Raw genomic sequence first — 20,964 nt, forward strand, 5'->3', positions numbered from 1 at the left:
TATACAACAGTTCATAGAAGAGTAGAAAAAAAAATCAAAACAAATTCCTATCAATAGATAAAATCTGTGGGATAAAAATCAGTCTCTACAGAAGTCTCCGTCTGACCTCCTCTCTTGTTAAAGCTCCTTAACTCCTTAACAGGTTCCAAAACAAACCTAGTTGATCCCTGTCACCTTCATTCATGACCCACTTGTCTCTTCGAGCCTGGCACTCTCTTCCTGCCACCTCCATCGGTGTTCACGGGATCCCTGAGCCCACAATCACTCCTGCTTTGAAATGCTCAACAAGGTTATTTCACCCCCTTGAGTGCCATTCTCCTGTGCTCTTGCACCATCTCTTTTGTTCTTTTTTTTGTTTTTCCTTTATCTTCTACTAGCCATGCCCTGTGGCTCCGCCCACTTATTAGTGAAATAGGACAGTGATGTCACGCTTCCCCCTCCCCTCGGCCCACAGCATGTCCCTCGGATTAGCGCGAATATATCACTCCTGCAAACAAACTATCATTTTTAGCACGATGAAAGAAGTCACAAAACCAACCGGAATGTTCAAGCAAATTATAAAAAAAACCCCGATCTAAATCTGTTAATTAGTTCTCTTGTGGAAAGTGGACAGACATAGAGACAGACATATGTTGGATTTTATATACAGAGAGAGATTTACTGGCTAAGGTAAATCTCCCAGTCCAAGTCCCCCCACCAAAATAGTGTATTGGAATAAGTGAATCCAGTATAAGTATGAATGATTGAGCTGAGCACTGGGATTTATGGGTGTCCTGTGCAGGTTTGGCTCCTCCCCCTTCAATCCCATAATGGAATAAGCAAGCCTGGTGTATGAATGGGTGACTGTGAGTGTTTGCTTGAGTAGGCTGTGCAGTGCTACCTTTGTTCCTCCTTGGTCTGGTTCTTGTCACGAGCCCAGTGAGGCCAGGATAGGCCCTGACACTCTTAACCTGCTATTAGAACGTGTGGGTTTGGAAAATGGGTGGCTTCTGGTTCTGTGTGTTTCTGCACTGGATAAAGTGCAGTCCAAAATGATTGAATGCACTTCTTTTTGCTGAAGTTTGCAGCCAGTCACATTGCACACAGCTGTTTGCCATCGACATGGCTGAAAGATGAGCTGCTTTCAGACATTTTTCTTCTGCTGCCTGTCAGCTCTCTGTGCATTGAGTAATCACATCAGCAGATACTTGTGGCAGAATTACTATGGAGGGTGCAAATAAAAATATAAATATGCAGTACCTTATTCTTAGTTATTAGCTTTATAGTATATTTTACAGTAAACACTTTGGTAAGCCAGGTTTCAAATGACGCAACATTACATGCTCAGCCAGTTTTACTGGATAATACTTGCTTCATTCTGTTTTATAACCTGCTTATCTAGTTTTGGCACACAGTAGACTGGTGCCTATCTGGTAGCATTGAGAAGGTGGAACCCTGGACAGGATGCCAGTCCTTCTTTATCATGCAGGTGGATGTCAACTTCCCAGTTAAATTATTCTCTTTGGGATATAGAAGGGAAAATTAGAGTATGCACAGTGAACCCATACAGACACAAATAAAAGTGTAAGCTCCACAAAGACTGGGTGTGGTGCGGCGTGTTAGGGGTCTGTGTCGGATCTGAGCAGGTGCGGGATTTTGTTTTAACTTAGTGTGGCTCAGACACTTGAGAGCGGGATATGCAGGAAAGATTAGAGCCATGGAGCACTAACAGCAGAATGGATTCATTCATTTTGCACATGCAGGGTGAGCGATCTCTCATTAGCAGTTTCGTTGGTTAGTGAGTGCAGCACCTACACTCACAAAGTAATATCAGGGGTCTGATTATGTCAGTGAAGAGTTAAAAATGGGAAGAGGGAAACACAAAAGAAAGAAGAGAGCAGAATCGAGAGTATCCAGCGAGGATGGACAGGGACGCTATGCTGTGGAAGAAATAGAAAGACGCTCCAGCGGTGGATCAGTCCAGTAGAGTGGAAGGTGTAGTTGTGATCTTTGACTTCAGATGTCCTGTAGAGACTGAAGGAGGTGGCAGGAAAGGGGAGCCAGATTGAGGACTGGGTGTGCTGCAGGGGAGACAGAGAGAGACAGAGAAGAGCTGGGAATGAGATGGGAGAAAGCCAGTTCATGTTCTGCCTTTTATTCTTGGCTTTGACTACTTATTGAACTTATTCATTGGTTTTATCTCTCATGGCGCTGTTGTTTTATTGAAGACTTGTTATGCACAATCACTGTTGCCAATAATAAATTGCTCTTTCCAAACCTGAACTTGTTGTTGTGTCCTCGCTTGCCCCAGTCTATCCTCTGTTATGACTCTTGATGTCCCGGGAGGTAGAAGATGCCTGGGGCTGCAGGCACCCAAGACATCACACTGGGCCATTACAAATCAGCAGCAGTTCTAATCACTGCACCATCATGCTCTCCAAAATCATCCAACAAAAGTTAAAGAAGAAAGAAGTAGTCTAGTGGAGAGCCATGAGTTGTGTTACATGTCTGACCATAAAAACAGAATCTAGATCATGATGTCTAGAAACCTGCCACAATGGTGAAATCTTTATTGCATCATTTAGCTAATCTTTCATTCTTACCCTTTAATAATTAAAAGTGATACAGCCGCCTAACATCGGACTGTCACTCTAGAATGAAACTAATGTACTGAATCAATGGATTTGAAGTCAGCTGGCACTAATAAGACTGGTTACAGTAACTATTCCTGGAGAAAAATCAGGTAGCAACAATGCTCCAGTGCCCTCAGTTCAGTTGCTGTTTTGTTTCAGAAATGGAGTGTTTGGTTCAGTTGATGCTTTTCTGACACTTTTAGAAGATGTTCAGCTCATCTGCAGAAATGGACACATGTAAGGAGTCTCCTTTCTCTCTCTCTTTGCTACTTTGATAAAACTGAAATGGATACTTAAATAAAGTTTTCTCTTAGGTGTTGGACACTTTCCAAGGAGCTAGCTCTGTTTCCAGCAAGGAATCTTTTCCTTTACATTTTTTTAGTAAGGATTAGGGAATCCTCCCCAGGTAATTGGGAGCCCGGGATTCACAGACATTTTTCATGCTCGCATTCCCGGGAATTACAGCAGTTTCAGGGAACGGCCAAGGTCGCATATATAGCATGTAAAAGTGTAAAAATCAATCAAGAAATAACAGAGGTATAGTTAAAAATAATTAAGTGGCACGGTTTTTTTGGCCCACGGCGTAGTGTGTTGCCGATTAACTCTTTTAGGGCGGATATCGACTTTTGTCGACGGGAGGGGCTGAGGGCAAATGTCGACAAATGTCGACATCCATGGATAGAGGGCGACAATCAGCTGTTAATGATGACAAAACTCATTGTCACGTCACTACCTGGAGAAGTCAACCTAAAAGCAGCTCAGTGATCGCCTTAATTTTAATCGCACTCAGACTCGTCTAACCCTTCATTACTGCCCCTCCTCTGCTTGGAGGAATGTTAGACTTGTTGGCTCAGCAACTAATCCTTGTGTGTGCGTGAGTTACGATATGTAAACAAATAGAAACAAAGGCAAGATGACATCAACATCTCATGCGGGAGCGAAGCGAGTGCAAAATAGAAAATACTCGGCAGAAGACATTTTGCGCATTATCGCGGAGTCGGACTCTGATTTGTCAGAGTCAGATTTCTTTGATAGTGATCAGGAGATCGAGGAAGAGATTGAGGAGCCGGCATCAGCCGATCAGAGACCAGCCGATGCCGCCGCAGCTGCTCGGCTGGCAGCTGAGCGTTTTCGCGCTGCCAGTGCACCTATGGCAAGGTTCACGTGGAAGGAATACCCAGAAATTGATCCTTGGGAGCCGAACTGGTTACCGGATTTTACAAGAAGGCACAGCTTGCTGCTGGACACAACGGATTACAAGCCGCTGGAATATTTCAGGCTGTTTTTTCCTGAGGAAGTTTTTCAGGTGATATCTGACGAGACAAACAGGTACGCAGAGCAATTTTTTGAATTGCGGGACGACGCTTGCTCCGCATTCTCGTTTTTCGAAGTGGAAACCCACAACAAAAGTTTTTAAAAACTTTTAAAAAAAGTTTTTGGAAAAATATTCAGTCCTGGGAGAAAAGAAAAAAAAAATGTGCCCTAAAAGAGTTAATTCAGTCAACAACAAACCAGCAGCAGTCAGTCTCCCGGCTCCGACTAAGATAATAATAACTGTCGGACGTTCTAAAACTGTTCACATGTGAGATGTTTGTGCACTGTGTCATCCCCGGGATTCCCGGGAATGACATGCGGGATTCCCAAATTCCCAGGAATGGATAAACCCGTCTGGGAATGGATTCCCTAGTAAGGATACATAATTTGCAACTAAGAAAAGAAGCCATCTGGGAATTTTCATCTGAGACTAAATAAAGACTTGACGCCAGGTTGTGAGATTCTTTGTGCTGCTTATATTTGCTGCTATTGTGTTTTCTACAAATAAATATCATTTTTAGGTGCAAGCCTAAATCGAGCATCACTGTCTGATTGCTATTAGTGCAACCAAGAAGTTAGACTGTCCATTCCTCGTCTAGCTGCAGCCCTTTAAGGACACAAGAGGACGCTCATGTGAAACCTCGGAAAAGAAGAAGGCAATATAGAAATTTGTAGAACAACATTAGAGGACATTTTAAAACATTCATATTCAAGACATCTTCTACCACAGTTGGCCCTGCTTTGCCCTGTAATGGCTGCAGCACACCAAACCTCAGACACAATTACCATGACACAAGTCCTGATACAATAAAAAGGTTTATTTTTACAAATACCTTTCAAAAAGGCTTCTTTAATAAACACAATCTCTATACAATATTTCTCCTTCTCTTTTCCTCTCTCCTTCCAGTCCTTCAGGTGAACTTTGTCCTTCTTCTACTTGACTCCAACACATCTGGATGAGGTTGAGTGGCTTCTTTTATGCTGGACCTGTGATTACTTACCGATAGAAGTACTTCTGGGTCAATTGAAAGTCTCGTAAAATACCCCTGGAACCAAACAAGGCTTCCCTATGTGACAATAGTACCCAGCGCGTCTTGTGGGTGTCAGAACAGGTAGCAACACCCAGGAAGGCTGCCACCTAGCATCTCAGTGTAGAATGTAGTCTGGTTATCTCCCTTACATTCCACTGGCCTCCATGAAGGGTTGCACCAAGGAACAATACCCACTGCTGCACTGGCATCTTCTGCCTGTTTCCTGGCTGAGGCAGGACAATCCTCACTCTGTTTCCTGTGCCACTGAAGGGCTGGCCTTCTTTCTGGGTAAGGAACCCTGCCCCATTCCAGCCGGGATACTAGCCTATGTGCACTGTCCATCACATGGCATACGTGGGTCCAGAAAGCTGATGTCTGATTGGATTACTGAATGTAATTGGCACTGTGGTACAGCGGTTAGCACATCTTTCTCGCAGTTCCAGGTATCTGAGTTCAAATCCTAGCTTGGTCACTGTCTTTATGGAGTTTTCATGCTCTCCTTGTGTTAAAATGGTTTTTTTTTCACTATATAAAGATGCTGATGTTAAAGTGAGTGGTGATTCTAAGATGGCCTAATAGGAGAGAGTGCATCCCTACCTGCCTTTCAGACACTAGAATGATGGACTGAAGACATTCTGAAAATAAATAATTAGCAATTACTCCTTCATGCGTGGAGAGTACACATTCTTTTCCTGTCTGTATGTAGTTTGTATGTTCCCCATGTCCATGGGTGTTGTCTCTGGGTATTAAATGGGAATGATGGGAATATGCTGTATGATGGAACAACATCTTTGTTTCCTGCCTTGTGCCTGATTCTACTAGCATTGGCTTCAGTTCTCGGCAACCTTCTGATGAACCAAGAAGGTTCAGAAAATGGATGGATGAATTAACTTGCTACTCTTTGTGCTTCTGAAATGAAATGATTTTGGGATGGGATGATTTGGGAACCACTGGTTGGTGGTCTGTTTCTGTTAGTCAGAACACTATGTTCTTTATATTATATCTCTTGTCTTGTTTCCAAAATCTTCTAGCTAGAAGTGGAGTTTTTTTTTTTTCCTGCTGTACTTCACCTCACTGGACGTATTATCAGTGCAATTTTCAGATTTACAATTCTGAGAAACAGGCCACGCATGGAGTAATAAGTCATGTTTTATGTGCATGCAAAATCCAAAATATGCACATTTATAAAACTGAGTTTAGGACGGCACCATGTATCCTCTAGCTTAAAAATAAAACTACAACTCAAAGCAATAAAACACAAAGTTGTTCATGAATGCCTTCTTTTCAGTAAAGGATGTGTTTCCAGTAAGCGGCTTCTCGTCAGTGTCAAACTGTTTGCTCTTGATGTTTTCCCAAGTCCCTTGTAGGCCAACTGTTGTTGACCCTGCAATAACAAAGGCCCCCCTGCAAGTTTGCACATCAGTCCTTTATGATGAAATCCTACACTATCACTCATTTCTACATGTGCTACTCAAATGTTTGGACTGGAGCTGCCTCTACAATAAAATGAGGGAACAGATGTAAGAACGGCTTGGTAGCAAATTTCACTTCCATCAACATCTTTGCTTTGCCATCTGTGGAGCCTTTAACTACTGGATGATGGGCTTTGTTTCTGGGAAACTGATTACAGCAATTTAGTTGGGCTGAGCTGCCCGCTTTACACTTTCACACGTTCAGTTTTTAGTTTAGCAGTGCAATGGCTGTTGCCAGTGTTTTTTAACTTTCACTATACATACAAAAACAGTTTGAGACGGGCCTCACATTTAGATGGGTTTATATGATTTTGGCATCCCTGACCACAATCTGATGTCCATCTGTATGTGAGGTTGCAAAGGTGGACAGATTCACTTAATCTGAATGGAACTGAGCAGTTCTTATCAAATTAAAACATTGATCGCTTTTTAATTGATAACAAACTCACAGCATTAGACTTTGCTCTTCAGAGGTAATTAAACCGTCCATGGGTAGTGGTAGTTCTGTCACGTATGCCGAGTACAGTGAAACTTTAACATGTACTGTATGTCCAATCAACATGCAATCCATTCTCACTCTCTGACCCCATGATAGACATTAACACTTACATGTATTTACTTAGCCAACGCATTTATCTTAGGTGACATACAGAATCGAGTAAACATCAGTCTGGGGACTGTATTGAAACAAGTGTTACAGACCAAGGCAAAGCATAGGGTGCCATCTTGTAGGGCGGGCGGGTGCTGATTTAGAAAGCCAATTTCTCTTTGTCTTGGCTGGTGCTCTATGTGCTCCTTGCACCCTTAAGAACACCTAAAAATGGAATAGCTGGCTCTACAGGGGATTGGAAAGGTGTCAAAGCCACTGACCCACCACCCCAACCAAAAACAATACATTACAAGTAGAGATGGGTATCGATTAAAAAAAAATAAGTAATTAATCGCATAAATATATGTAATTAATCGTGAATAATCGCATCTGTAATTATAAAATTAATACATAAATCATGAAGTAAATACTGCATAAAATTAAAGTAGAATCAACACAAATGAATTAAAAAAAAAATAATGTCATAGTTTAAACTTTAACAATGACCTTAAACCTGGACTTTAACAAAATCCTACTGAATTTGAATGCCTTCCTAAAAGGCAAGTTTATAAGAAGGTAAAAAAGAAAACGAGGCCAATGTATTCATTCTCAAATCGGCATAGTCTATGAGACAAGGACATGTCACAGAATAAATTAAACATTCGAAACGGACAGGGAGTTTGAATGCTCTTCTAATTGAAACAATACGCATCTCTTAAATGGCCATACGTTAAAACTTGTGTTAAAACTCTGCAAATACCATCCTCAATCGGTCATCACCATCAACGACTTGAAAATTATACTCTACATAAGTGTTTGTCAACTGAAATAATGGCATAGTGCCCCTGGGTCCTGACCCAAGAGAAGCACGCTGCTCAGGTGGCCGAGGCCTGTCCGAGGAGGATGGGACTACCTGGAGAAGTCAACCTAAAAGCAGCTCAGCGATCGCCTTAATTTTAATCGCACTCAGACTCGTCTAACCCTTCATTACTGCCTTCTGATTCATTGCTTCGGCCCAGAAGCACGCCACTCTGTCACTGTCACGCCCCTCTACTTACACATTTAGTCACACCATGCTGCGCTCTCTCGTCCACATCCATGCTGCATCCGCTCCATGTGACTCCTGCACTTCCGGTTCCAGAACCTTCCACACTCAAATCTATCTCTCGATCTCCTTCCACCTTTTTTCCTGGCACTTCCTCCTCTCGCTCAGATGTTTCGTCTGCATGACACACTACGTCTTCTGAAAGCTCAGTGCTCAGTAGCTGTCTAGCCACATGACCCTCTGCATCTCCAGCCTGATCACTATAGCATTATTGTATTCATAGTGTAAAAAAAAAAAAAATGACCAAAACATTCATGCATTAAGCAGGCCACATTAATCGCAAAATTTACCACGTTAACTTTCCCAGCTCTAATTACAAGTAAAGTGGCGACAAGAAGATGAGGTCTCATCGAGGAGTGTTTCGAAATGAAAAGGCAAAAGCCATGAGATGCTCAATAACACAAAAGAAAAAGGAAGGGGAGGCAAGGCAAACTAAACACAGAGGTGCCAAAGGTCAACTTGTGCAATTTGTGTTTGGTTTATACCCTGCTGTTTGACACTCTTAGCAGAAAGTGCTAGCTAAATGAGCTGGCTACTCAGGTAAAGGATACAGGCTGTTAACTACCTGTTTCCACTTAGCTACCTATAATTTCTCTCCTTCACATACATAACAGTGCCATGTATACATCACAGACATCACCAAGTTCTCCAGTAGTCAGAAAGGTTTTAAAGAAAAGATCACACATTCTCCTTGCACTTACTGTAATGACATAAGAACTACCTAATTACTTCAGCTACCTAAGCATGCCATCATGCCATATTAACCTCCTATGCCTTAACCCCAAGTGCAAAAATGGTTATACCTGAGTCACACTTGTGGCAATGTGTCAGGGTCTGCTTTATGGTGTTAAGCCTGAAACATTCTCAGGACAGCATTCTGCTGCCATCTAGTGGCCGAATTAACATCATGCCGCATAAAATCTTGAATATTTCTATGCTTTCTGCAAGTTTGTGTTAACTCATCAATATTCATGAGACGGGTGGAGCCTTCAACCACAAACACAACGGCAAATGAGAAGCCGTAAAAAACTATTTTTAGATTAAAATAGAAAAGAACCATAGTTTGAACTGAACAATAGGGAAGACGGTGTGGATTGGCCATCAGATGTTGACACAGGCAGTGAACCCTGCACCTGTTTGTCAGATTCTGACCTGTAAGTTTCAGTGATGTTTGTGTTTTTGGTGCATACGATTCTGCATCTCCTTGTTGCCCATTTACAGGTAAATCCGGTCTAAAGATGTCTTTTGATCATCATTATCTGGATTATTTATGATTTGTCAATGATAGCCTGGTGGAGAAAATAGTTGTTAAAATGAACCGCAATGCTGAGCTGTGTCAGACAAATCACTGTAAACCATTTGCTTTTTGCAGCAGATGACATGTTGCTGTCTGATACTGCAAGTTATATTGGGTAACGCAGTGCAGAGAAGGTAGTGTTTCACAAACCAGTTGTGGCAGACACCCATTTTCAGCAAACTTATGAGCGATTGTCATTTTTCAGTCATTATGAAATACCTGCATTTCACTAAAATGATGACTACAATGAAGCCAATCACTCCACACCAAATCTGTAAGAACCATAGGACGCATCACAGGCAATCATCAGAAATATGCAATCGTGACATATTGACAAAAGTCTCATGGGATACAAGAGAAGTCTGTCATGGATAGAGTATATTGCATGAAATCGGTATAATTCTGTATCAAGTTCTTCTTGTTGTACTGTGCAAGCTTTGGATACGTCTGGAACTCAATATGCATCAATACGGTGCCACTGCATCATCTGTGCTGTCCCTGGCGGACCCTTTGCTTGACCCAGGTTACTGTATAATGATGGACAGTTTCTATACCTCACCTAAACTGCTTCAGATTTTACTTCAAAGGAAAATTGATGCACATAGCACTATATGAACAAACCACCTTGATATTCCTGGTGACTCTGGTAACGTGAACACATTAAGCTGCAAGTGTGGCGCAGTAGTTGCATGACAAAAAGGCAAAATGATTGGGATTGAGTGGGAGGACGAGTGAAGCAGTCCTTAGCATCGCTCATAATGCAGCATAAGTCACTATGCCTTGTGCTTTCATAGCCTTCAATAACACAATGGACGGTGTTGATGATGATGATGGTCAGACACTGACATTCTACCCTGTCATGCACAAGAAACAGAAAAAAATATTACAAGCAAATGTTTCGACCAATACCTATGTGCACTGGTGACTGCTTCAAAACATATCATTTGACATAATATACTAAATCTGCATCAGTACACAAGTGGACAGTAGACATACCTTTCCTACTGTGATTATGTTGATGTCTTAGTGTTTTCAAGTTCATGTATTTATTCCTGCAATCATTTAATTTTATTTGTGCATTTGCTTCAAAGCAACTGTTTAAGATATTTGATTATTATTAATATCAGTATTAGTATTGTATTGTTTATAATTACCTTGTGTGCACTTTGCACATGTTTATTGTTTACCTTTTCTTTGGTCTATTGTGTTAAACAAAGTCATCTGCGTTTTTTAAATCCATTGTTTGTACGTTGCCCAGAGGGGACTGGGCGGTCTCATGGTCTGGAATCCCTGCAGATTTTATTTTTTTCTCCAGTCGTCTGGAGTTTATTTTTTGTTTTTTCTGTCCCCCCTGGCCATCGGACCTTGCTCTTATTCTATGTTAATTAATGTTGACTTATTTTATTTTCTTACTGTGTCTTTTATTTTTCTATTCTTCATTATGTAAAGCACTTTGAGCTACTGTTTGTATGAAAATGTGCTATATAAATGAATGTTGTTGTTGTTTATTTTGGTTCTAACTGTGCTAGACGGGTTGAAATCTATGCAATCAACGTAGACCTCAGTGTTAACATCTGCAGTGCTCCATGTTATATACACTCACCTAAAGGATTATTAGGAACACCATACTAATACGGTGTTTGACCCCCTTTCACCTTCAGAACTGCCTTCATTCTACGTGGCATTGATTCAACAAGGTGCTGAAAGCATTCTTTACAAATGTTGGCCCATATTGATAGGATGGCATCTTGCAGTTGATGGAGATTTGTGGGATGCACATCCAGGGCACGAAGCTCCCGTTCCACCACATCCCAAAGATGCTCTATTGGGTTGAGATCTGGTGACTGTGGGGGCCATTTTAGTACAATGAACTCATTGTCATGTTCAAGAAACCAATTTGAAATGATTCGAGCTTTGTGACATGGTGCATTATCCTGCTGGAAGTAGCCATCAGAGGATGGGTACATGGTGGGCATGAAGGGATGGTCATGGTCAGAAACAATGCTCAGGTAGCCCGTTGCATTTAAACGATGCCCAATTGGCACTAAGGGGCCTAAAGTGTGCCAAGAAAACATCCCCCACACCATTACACCACCACCACCAGCCTGCACAGTGGTAACAAGGCATGATGGATCCATGTTCTCATTCTGTTTACGCCAAATTCTGACTCTACCATTTGAATGTCTCAACAGAAATCGAGACTCATCAGACCAGGCAACATTTTTCCAGTCTTCAACTGTCTAATTTTGGTGAGCTCGTGCAAATTGTAGCCTCTTTTTCCTATTTGTAGTGGAGATGAGTGGTACCCGGTGGGGTCTTCTGCTGTTGTAGCCCATCCGCCTCAAGGTTGTGCGTGTTGTGGCTTCACAAATGCTTTGCTGCATACATCGGTTGTAACGAGTGGTTATTTCAGTCAAAGTTGCTCTTCTATATACTATATATATAGTATGTCTCTCTTGTATGCCGTTTGGTATGGGATTCCTAAAAGCAGTGTTAGTGTTCATGGTGCGCCATCTATTGAAATGACAAATGCAATGCATTTTATTACTAAAAATGTTTGTAATGCACCATCTTTTGGAATGTCAGAGATGGGGACACAGACAGACACTTAGACCCAATATCATTTTATTAAGGTGGATGATGGTTTTGGTCTTTTTTTGGTTGGGGCAGTGAACTTTGGCTGATGGCTTCACATGGGTTTAATTGTGCACTGAAACAAGCTTACAAAACTGATCATCACAAATGAAGAGCTGTAAATCAAACAGAACAACACAAGAGTAGCTTTTCTTATCCAAAGGTAAGTCAGTCTATCTATCTATCTATCTATCTATCTATCTATCTATCTATCTATCTATCTATCTATCTATCTATCTATCTATCTATTGTGGAAAAATAATAAAAAGTTGATCAGTATTGATCAATCTGGTGTACATGACAAAAGCCACACAGGCTTGTCTTGTCTATAAGTGCACATGACAAGTGCAACTTCCTGTTTTTCCTAACAGACAAAAAACCACAAGTGACCAACTGATGAACTTTAAAAATTTTGTAAATGCTGATCCAAGCAAATTGTTGTAAAGATGTAATGTCTTGAAATTCTTGTGCAACTAAAGTCATAAGACAAAGCTTTGCCCTATAAAAGATTTGGGACACCGACCCCTCGGGGCAGATGAAGGGCAGGTGCCCTAGGACTGTGCTTCTCTGTCATTTTACCTTTGCCTGGTGTGTATTAATAAAAGATTTTTTACTAACTTTAATTATATCTCTCTGTCTTCAGTCACAAGAAACGACACTATAGAAAAAGTGTCCACACTATCTATCTATCTATCTATCTATCTATCTATCTATCTATCTATCTATCTATCTATCTATCTATCTATCTATCTATCTATCTATCTATCAAGAAACTCACATTGAAACGGTTATTAATTATGAAGATATCTACACAGCAAGAGAGCCAAGATTATATGTTGCAATCGAAAACACAAATGTACTTACCTAATAAATCCCTTACCCCGTTTCCACTTTTTCAGTTATGCTTCCAGTTCCTGAAACCTGATGTTGAAATCCCAGTAGTGGCTAATACATTTATCCCATATGTGTAAGTGGGAATGTATGTATATGGCGCCCAGTAATGGACCCGCATCCTGTGCTTGCTCTTTTCCTGCAGTGTACCAAGTGCTGTTAGTGTAATGAAAAACCTGATTCAGGAAACAAATAAATAAGTAACAGTATTTACTCAGCAATCACATGACAACCATATCTTACAATATAATTGAATTATCAAGATGGTAAAGCTTTTTGCTACAAAGTCATTAAACTTTGGAGTTTTCCACAAAATTATTTGAATGATGTCCATTTCATCTGAGAATTTAAAATGAGACTGTTGTTGTGGCCATTCTTGTAGACAACGTTTTGTTGTGTTTAGTTGTAGATCATTATGGTATTTACAGGATAAAGGGGGAGCATTGTCTACCGTGTCATACTCAAAATCACTTCATCCAGGTCAAGGCCTATCTCCATACTACTGGACAAGGTGTCAGTCCATTATAGGCCCATTCACGCAGACACCGCCGCTGACACTGAGGTCAATTTAATGTTACAAATGAACGTAAGTTGTACAAAAAAAGGATGTCTTCCAGAGGTTAAAAGATAACATGTCAGAGGATTTCCATCAATAGGTTATTCTGTTTTTCTTGCTATAAAATTGTATAGCCATTTCCACAAGCATCATTGGAGTGCTAATGTTTCTTTTAATTTGCTTTTTGTTCATTATTCTTGTGGAAGCCTCATTGCTGCTGTTGACAAGGACGTGATGTCATTGCACTTTCTGTATAAAACATGGCAGTAAGCATAGATGTGTGAAATACCATGTTTTCCTTTTATCGCAGTGTGATCCATTCTGTTATCTCTTTCAGCTTCATTGCCTGATTTAGTGGTCTGACAAATCCAAATTTTAAAAACTTCCAGCTGATTACTGAACATGCTGCTAAAGTTACTGAGGCTGATGTAGATAAATTGGTAAGTGTGAGTCAGAGGGCAATATCGAAAAAATTGGAAATCATCTCAATGGATGATGGACGCCCATTACACACAGAACTTCATGTCAGGAAATCAGAGAAGAAAGTCGCTCTGAAAACCCACACTTAGATCGCTCCCGAAATTCCTTTCTCCCCAGTGCCATACTTCTCTTTAATAACAAATACCATTGATGATATTAAATAAATTCCAGAAGCATACAGCTTTTCTTATGTATCATGTACCATTTTAGGTTGAATGTACTATCAAACTGCTAGATGTTTTTCTAACAAAAAAACCTGATGTTTACATTTTAGAATTTCTTGTGTAGGTTTTAATTCGCCTGGGGCTTCATGTATGAACGGTGCGTACGCACAGAAATGTTGCGTAAGAACTTTTCCACGTTCAAATCGCGATGTATAAAACCTACACTTGGCGTAAGGCCACGCACTTTTCCACGGTACCTCATACCTTGTCGTACGCAAGTTCTCCGCTCGGTTTTGCAGACTGGCGGCACCCAGCGTCAAAGCAATGGTACTGTTCCTGTGTGGTTACTCTTTATTTTCCTGACGTGGCTTTATAAATACACAGAAACTAACCACATATTGTTTATTAATGTAACGCATCTGATTGTAATTAACTTGTAACAATATAATGGTCCAGGGAACAGCCATAGTATTCCAAATACTATAACTGCTTTAGTGTTGTTACTCTCACTTCTTCTTCTTCTTCTTCTTCTTCTCCTTTCAACTCCTCCCGTTAGGAGTTGCGACAGCGGATCATCTTTTTCCATATTACTCTCACTACACCACTCGGAGTATTTATATCACTGTATCTGAGTGTGAATCACAGCAGCAGCTGATCGGAAAGAGAATTATCGGTATACAGCATCAAGCACACGCTGTCTCAGCCACTGCAAAACGTTTTAAAGCCTTTCCTGTACGGACCTCACGGTTCAGAAACAGTTTCATCCCAAGAACTTTAAATGCACTCAATCAATTGCTCCTTGTAGAACTGTTTGTACTTATAAGTACAATTACCCCACTGTAAACTTGCACTACAGTTATAATATCGCACAATCTGAGCAACTTTATAAAGCGCGTATTTACATATGATGACGATATCATTTTTAAGGTGAAATGCAGCAAAATATGTTTATTAAATTATACAGATAAAACTTTAACTTCATTTAAATAATCTATATTCTTCACTGGGAGTGTCGTTAAGGATAGAATAATTAAAATTGTACTATGAAGATATTTCAATGTTCCTTAAACGTTTTGAAGAATCGGCGCTAAGCTTACAGATGACTTAACTTCTATTACAGAGCTGATTGTGTGGCGATCGGTTACTTGGGGAAAGAAAAGCACTGACTGCAGTGACAGCTACGCCAATATATATTGAATATAACACAGAAAGAGAAAATAACAACGCAGCGACAAATTTCGGCAAAAGTTAAATGCTTGTGTCATGAGCATGAGGCGGCTATGCAGTGTCTGCAACGGATGAGACCATCCACCGTGCATAAGCTACCTTACTGACATTGGTGGGCAAAGGAGCCACCGATTCTTCCTCTGCCCAGTACCACCACAAGCCTAGAGCCGCCCTGAGTACTGCTGCAATAAATTATTTCATCGAAGTGAAACACATGTTTAATAACGTGCTTTAACTCCTATCATCATGAAAATGATATCACGTATACATCTCAGTATTTTAGTTATTCAGAGAGCTGTAATATCACCAATGTAATTGATTCTGTGTCCAGTCGGAGGAAGAGAGCCGGTTTAAGAAGCAAGTAGTGATACACACACATAGAGCACATAGAAAATCAAATACAAAACAAAGCATTTAACGTGCTACTTTAATTACGATGTGATTTTAGAAACTGGTTAATTAAACGATTTTAAGATGAAGTTTATGATGTTCTACTTTAATGACAAAATAAACTACGTGATTAAAGTGGAAATGTCGAGATTGAAGTTGACATTTCGTGCTTTTTCCCCACTGTGTGCCTTTTTTTCTCTGTACCCTAATAAGCTTTCTTATGACACTCAGACAGTGGGCTACAACTCGGCTTTTCACGGCGACTTTGATATGTGACTTCTTTTTTATTTCCGGCACTGTGCGATTTTGTGAACGTGAGCTTTCAAGTTTCTCCAACACGCTATGTCACTCAATCAACTTCCTTTTGTTGATTATACCACGGTTTATTTGAACAAATAGTATGTTTTTCCTTTGCCTCCACTTGGTATTCGCTGAAATTCTTATATTTTCCCCCGTGCTTTTCCCATTGTCTTTTCACAGAAGGCTGAGTTTAAGGGTGATTTATATTCATTTGCATATTCAAAGAGGCATAATTCTGGGAGGAGTTGGGGCATTACATAAAGCGCGTGCACGAGCGTTACTTTTCATGCTGATCGGGATTTATGTAGCGGAAAAACGTGGAAGTTGGAGTACGCACAGATTCCTGCATCTGGATTTTTCTGTGCGTAAGTACATTTCGACTTTTGTGCTTACGCCATGTTATAGTGCGAGTTTTACGCACGGCGTTATACATGAGGCCCCTGGTCTCTGTTTGTTTTGTTGCATTTCTGTTTGTTATTGGATGCAACTGAGTAGGCAAATTTCCTGTTTTCGTGTGTAAAAATGACTAAATATAAACCTTAAAACTGTTTCCCTTATGGTATCACTCTGAAGTACCACAAAATTGTGTATTCTGCAAAACATTAAACCATTATGAAGAAACATTAAGAAAATGAAAATAAAAAAAACAAATGTAATGTTGTTTGGCAATTGCTTTGTCTGAGTCCAACTGAGATTTCCTTCTTTCACTCTTGTTCTGAAATGTCTCTTTACTGGGTTCTGTGGTTCCTCATAGACCCATTGCTTGTCAAAGAACCATTTCATTCTGGGAAGGGTTCTTTGCATCTGAAGTTGGTTCTTTGGGCTTGGAAAAGGTTTCTAATTTGTGGACAAAACAGAAATCTTTAATGTATTGTAGGCTACCTGCAGGGCACAGCAGATCAAGACAAACCTGAACTTAGCCTGTGTTTTTGTATGCAGCAAGAGTCCTTTAAAAGTCGGGAACCCATTGGTATTTCACAAATATTGTCATCTATTCATGGTTGTTTATGGAACCTTGTTAGGGATCTAAATATATAAATGTTCTTTATGGAAACTTCATGTAGATGGTTCTTTTAGGAACCAACAATAGTCATGGTCCAATGTGCCTGTGGTGTCCAGGCCAAGCAGTCTGAATGACTATAAACCCATGGCACTCTCTCCATTCTAATGAAACACTTGGTGAAAAATACTTTAATGACAGAGACCACCAACTTGCTTACTCCTTAAACAGAAGTGTGGAAGATGCTCTGCTGGTTACCATCACTTTTCTTGATAAGCGCAGTTCATATGTCAGAGCATAATTTCTGCATTTTTTTCTTCAGCGTTCAATACCATATGGATTGAAAAGCTGAACAGTATGAATGTTACTCCACTTATCACATTATGGATACGGGTATTTCTTTTAAATCGATTACAGACAGTCAAAGTACAAGACACTTTTTCAAAAGTCATTCATTCAAACAAGGGAAGTCCCCAAGGATGTGTCTCAATCACCATTACTTCTTACTCTGTACACAAGTGACCTGAGACTGAACAATGACCACTGTTCTATTATCAAGTATGCTGAAGACACCATGCTGATAGGACATACGTATATCTGAGGAGGATAAAAGCCATTACTTAAATGTATAGGCTTGGCTCTTTTAATCTTTCCTCAGGGGTGGAATTATGAGGAAAGATTAAAAGAGCTGAGCCTGTACAGTTTAAGCAAAAGAAGATTAAGAGGTGACATGATTGAAGTGTTTAAAATCATGAAGGGAATTAGTCCAGTGGAACGAGACTGGTATTTTAAAATGAGTTCATCAAGAACACAGGGACACAGTTGGAAACTTGTGAAGGGTAAATTTCACACAAACACTAGGAAGTTTTTCTTTACACAAAGAACGATAGACACTTGGAATAAGCTACCAGGTAGTATGGTAGACAGTAAGACGTTGGGAACTTTCAAACTCGACGGTGTTTTTTTGGAAGAAATAATTAGATAGGACTGGCGAGCTTTGTTGGGCTGAATGGCCTGTTCACGTCCAGATTGTTCTAATGTTCTAAATCAAGTGGACAGTTGGTAAACTGGTGCGATAACATTTATGTATTTGGTTGACACTTTTATCCAAGGCGACTTGCAACATTTGAGATATAATTGGTTAAATTTCTTTTGTTTTTCCAATTGGAGCACAAACTACTTATCTTACTCTAAATGTCAAAAAAACAAAGAAATTATATTTGACTTTTAGGAGAAGGAAATCTACATGTTCACCCATCACTGTTCTGGTGTGGAGGTAGAAATGGTGACTGAATATCAATATTTAGGAACTTCCCTAGATAACAATCTTAACTGGAATACAAATACAAAAAACATAGCCTCAAAATGCAAACAGTGCTTATTTCTCTCCCATAAACTCTGGCTTTCCAAAGTGGAAAAGGACCTCATGTTGTCCTTTTATGACAGTGTTTTCCATTCTGTTATCTCTTTCGGCTTCATTGCCTGATTTAGTGGTCTGACAAATCCTAATTTTAAAAACTTCCAGCTGATTACTGAACATGCTGCTAAAGTTACTGAGGCTGATGTAGACGATTTGGTAAGTGTGAGTCAGAGAGCAATATCGAAAAAATTGGAAATCATCTCAATGGATGATGGACGTCCATTACACACAGAACTTCATGTCAGGAAATCAGAGAAGAAAGTCGCTCTGAAAACCCACACTTAGATCGCTCCCGAAATTTCTTTCTCCCCAGTGCCATACTTCTCTTTAATAACAAATACCATTGATGATATTAAATAAATTCCAGAAGCATACAGCTTTTCTTATGTATCATGTACCATTTTAGGTTGAATGTACTATCAAACTGCTAGATGTTTTTCTAACAAAAAAACCTGATGTTAACATTTTAGAATTTCTTGTGTAGGTTTTAATTCACTTGGTCTCTGTTTGTTTTATTGCATTTCTATTTGTTATTGGATGCAACTGAGTAGGCAAATTTCCCGTTTTCGTGTGTAAAAATGACTAAACATAAACCTTGAAACTGTTTCCCTTATGGTTTGACTCTGAAGTACCACTTTGGCGACTTCAACGTTTAGTGTAAAGATAGTTGACTAGTGTGTTGGACCCTAGCCTGGATTTTCGACTACTCTTTTGTCTGACCACAAATATAAAACAAAAAAATCATAAAACTCCACCACTCAAATCTACTTTTCAGTCTCTTTGAACCTGCCATTCATGATACCTATCAGCACTTGGGGACATGGAAAAAACTAACAAGGAACAGTTGAATTTGACTTTGGCAAGAAATTATTAATGCCATTCTAAAATAAGCATGCCATCTCCCCGCCAAATCATTTCTGTTGTTTTAATAGAAATGAAGCACCACTTCAGACCAGGCTTTTCCATTTTTGCATTCAGGATTGGGTTGTCACATAATTTCTGTATTACTTTATCAAGTAACTCTTTTACTATGTTCTGTTTTACTGTTTGGTTTTATGCTTTCAATGATATCTAAATAAAAAAAAGTAAAAAAAAGCAGCTTTAGATGTGATGCCAATGCATTGTAGGGCATACTCAGGAACACAACCATGCACAATAACAGCCGACACATTTCAAGTTTCCACTCTACTTAGTAATGTTTATCAGGTACTAGCAGGGATGGCCAGCTGTCACACAGGTTGGAAAAAAATAGACAGTTTCCATTTATTATTTGGCAATTAATTTATTATTCAAATATTGTTTAAAAGTCAAACTGGCATTAATGAATAACAGATTAAGAGTGCCTTATTATACTTAACGTTTTTCATTTTGCCATTAAGAGCAAGAACATATAAATTCTTTCCAGATCCTACTCTGGAACAGGCGATGTATAGCTGGCTGTGCGAACAGCACGGTTTTTTGAGGTAAACTCCGGTAACTTTAAGTGTTTGTCCTTGCGCTTTATTTATGGACCTCAAAAAATGCAGACGCACTGAGAATTGAAGTCATTTGAATTCGAAAGTCAGTTCATAGGAAATTATAGGTATAAGTGGAATGAAAAATGTCCTCTCGCTTTCCGATTACATTTAGAATAGTAGCCTCGATCACATGTGAATGACGTGACTGTGTTGCCACATTTCTCACAACCTTGATATATAATTTTTTTTTCTGAATTTAATTAAAATTTACTGTTTTAGGGTTTTCCTTCATTTTTTGATTCATGTTCACACATTTAAATATTTTTATTGATCACTGAAACTGTAGCTTTTGGATATTCACTCATCCTTTCACTTGATGACTGCATTGTGACAAATGTTGGGACAGAAAAACTTTCTCACTTATTTATTAGATGGCTAACACTAACATAACTGAGTGAAACACCATGTAGATATGACAAAAACATAATAACTACACAGAGACACTGACAGGACCAGGATCTGAAACTGTCCCTTGTAACAGGCATGTAATGTACGAGGGGGAGTCAAGCTAAAGTTAGAAAATTTCTCAATGTAGTCTTCACCCTTCTCAATGCACCTGTGTCACCTGCCTGGAAGTGCCTGGATTCCAGCAGAATAAAAGGTTTTATCTTGTCCTCGCCACCACTTGTGCACACAAGTTATTATTGAACACTATATGCCAAGGAGTACTACGGTCGCTAGTGCAAGTTACTGTGACTTGCTGGAGACCGATGTGAAGTCTGCTATTTGATCCAAGTGGCAGGGACTGCTGTCTTAAAGAATCGATTTGCTGCAAGACAATGTCCTCCCACCCACACACTGTTAAGAACACCAAAGCTTGTCTGGAGATATTGAAGTTTGAGGTATTGCCACATCCTCCTTGTCCGCCAGATTTGGCACCATGTGATTTCCACCTTTTTAGACCACTAAAAAACATCTGGGTGGTCATCGATTCTGTTTTGTTAAGGTTCATTCCATTTTCTAAT

Source organism: Polypterus senegalus, chromosome 5 (assembly GCF_016835505.1).
Source record: "Polypterus senegalus isolate Bchr_013 chromosome 5, ASM1683550v1, whole genome shotgun sequence".
Taxonomy (NCBI): Eukaryota; Metazoa; Chordata; class Cladistia; order Polypteriformes; family Polypteridae; genus Polypterus; species Polypterus senegalus.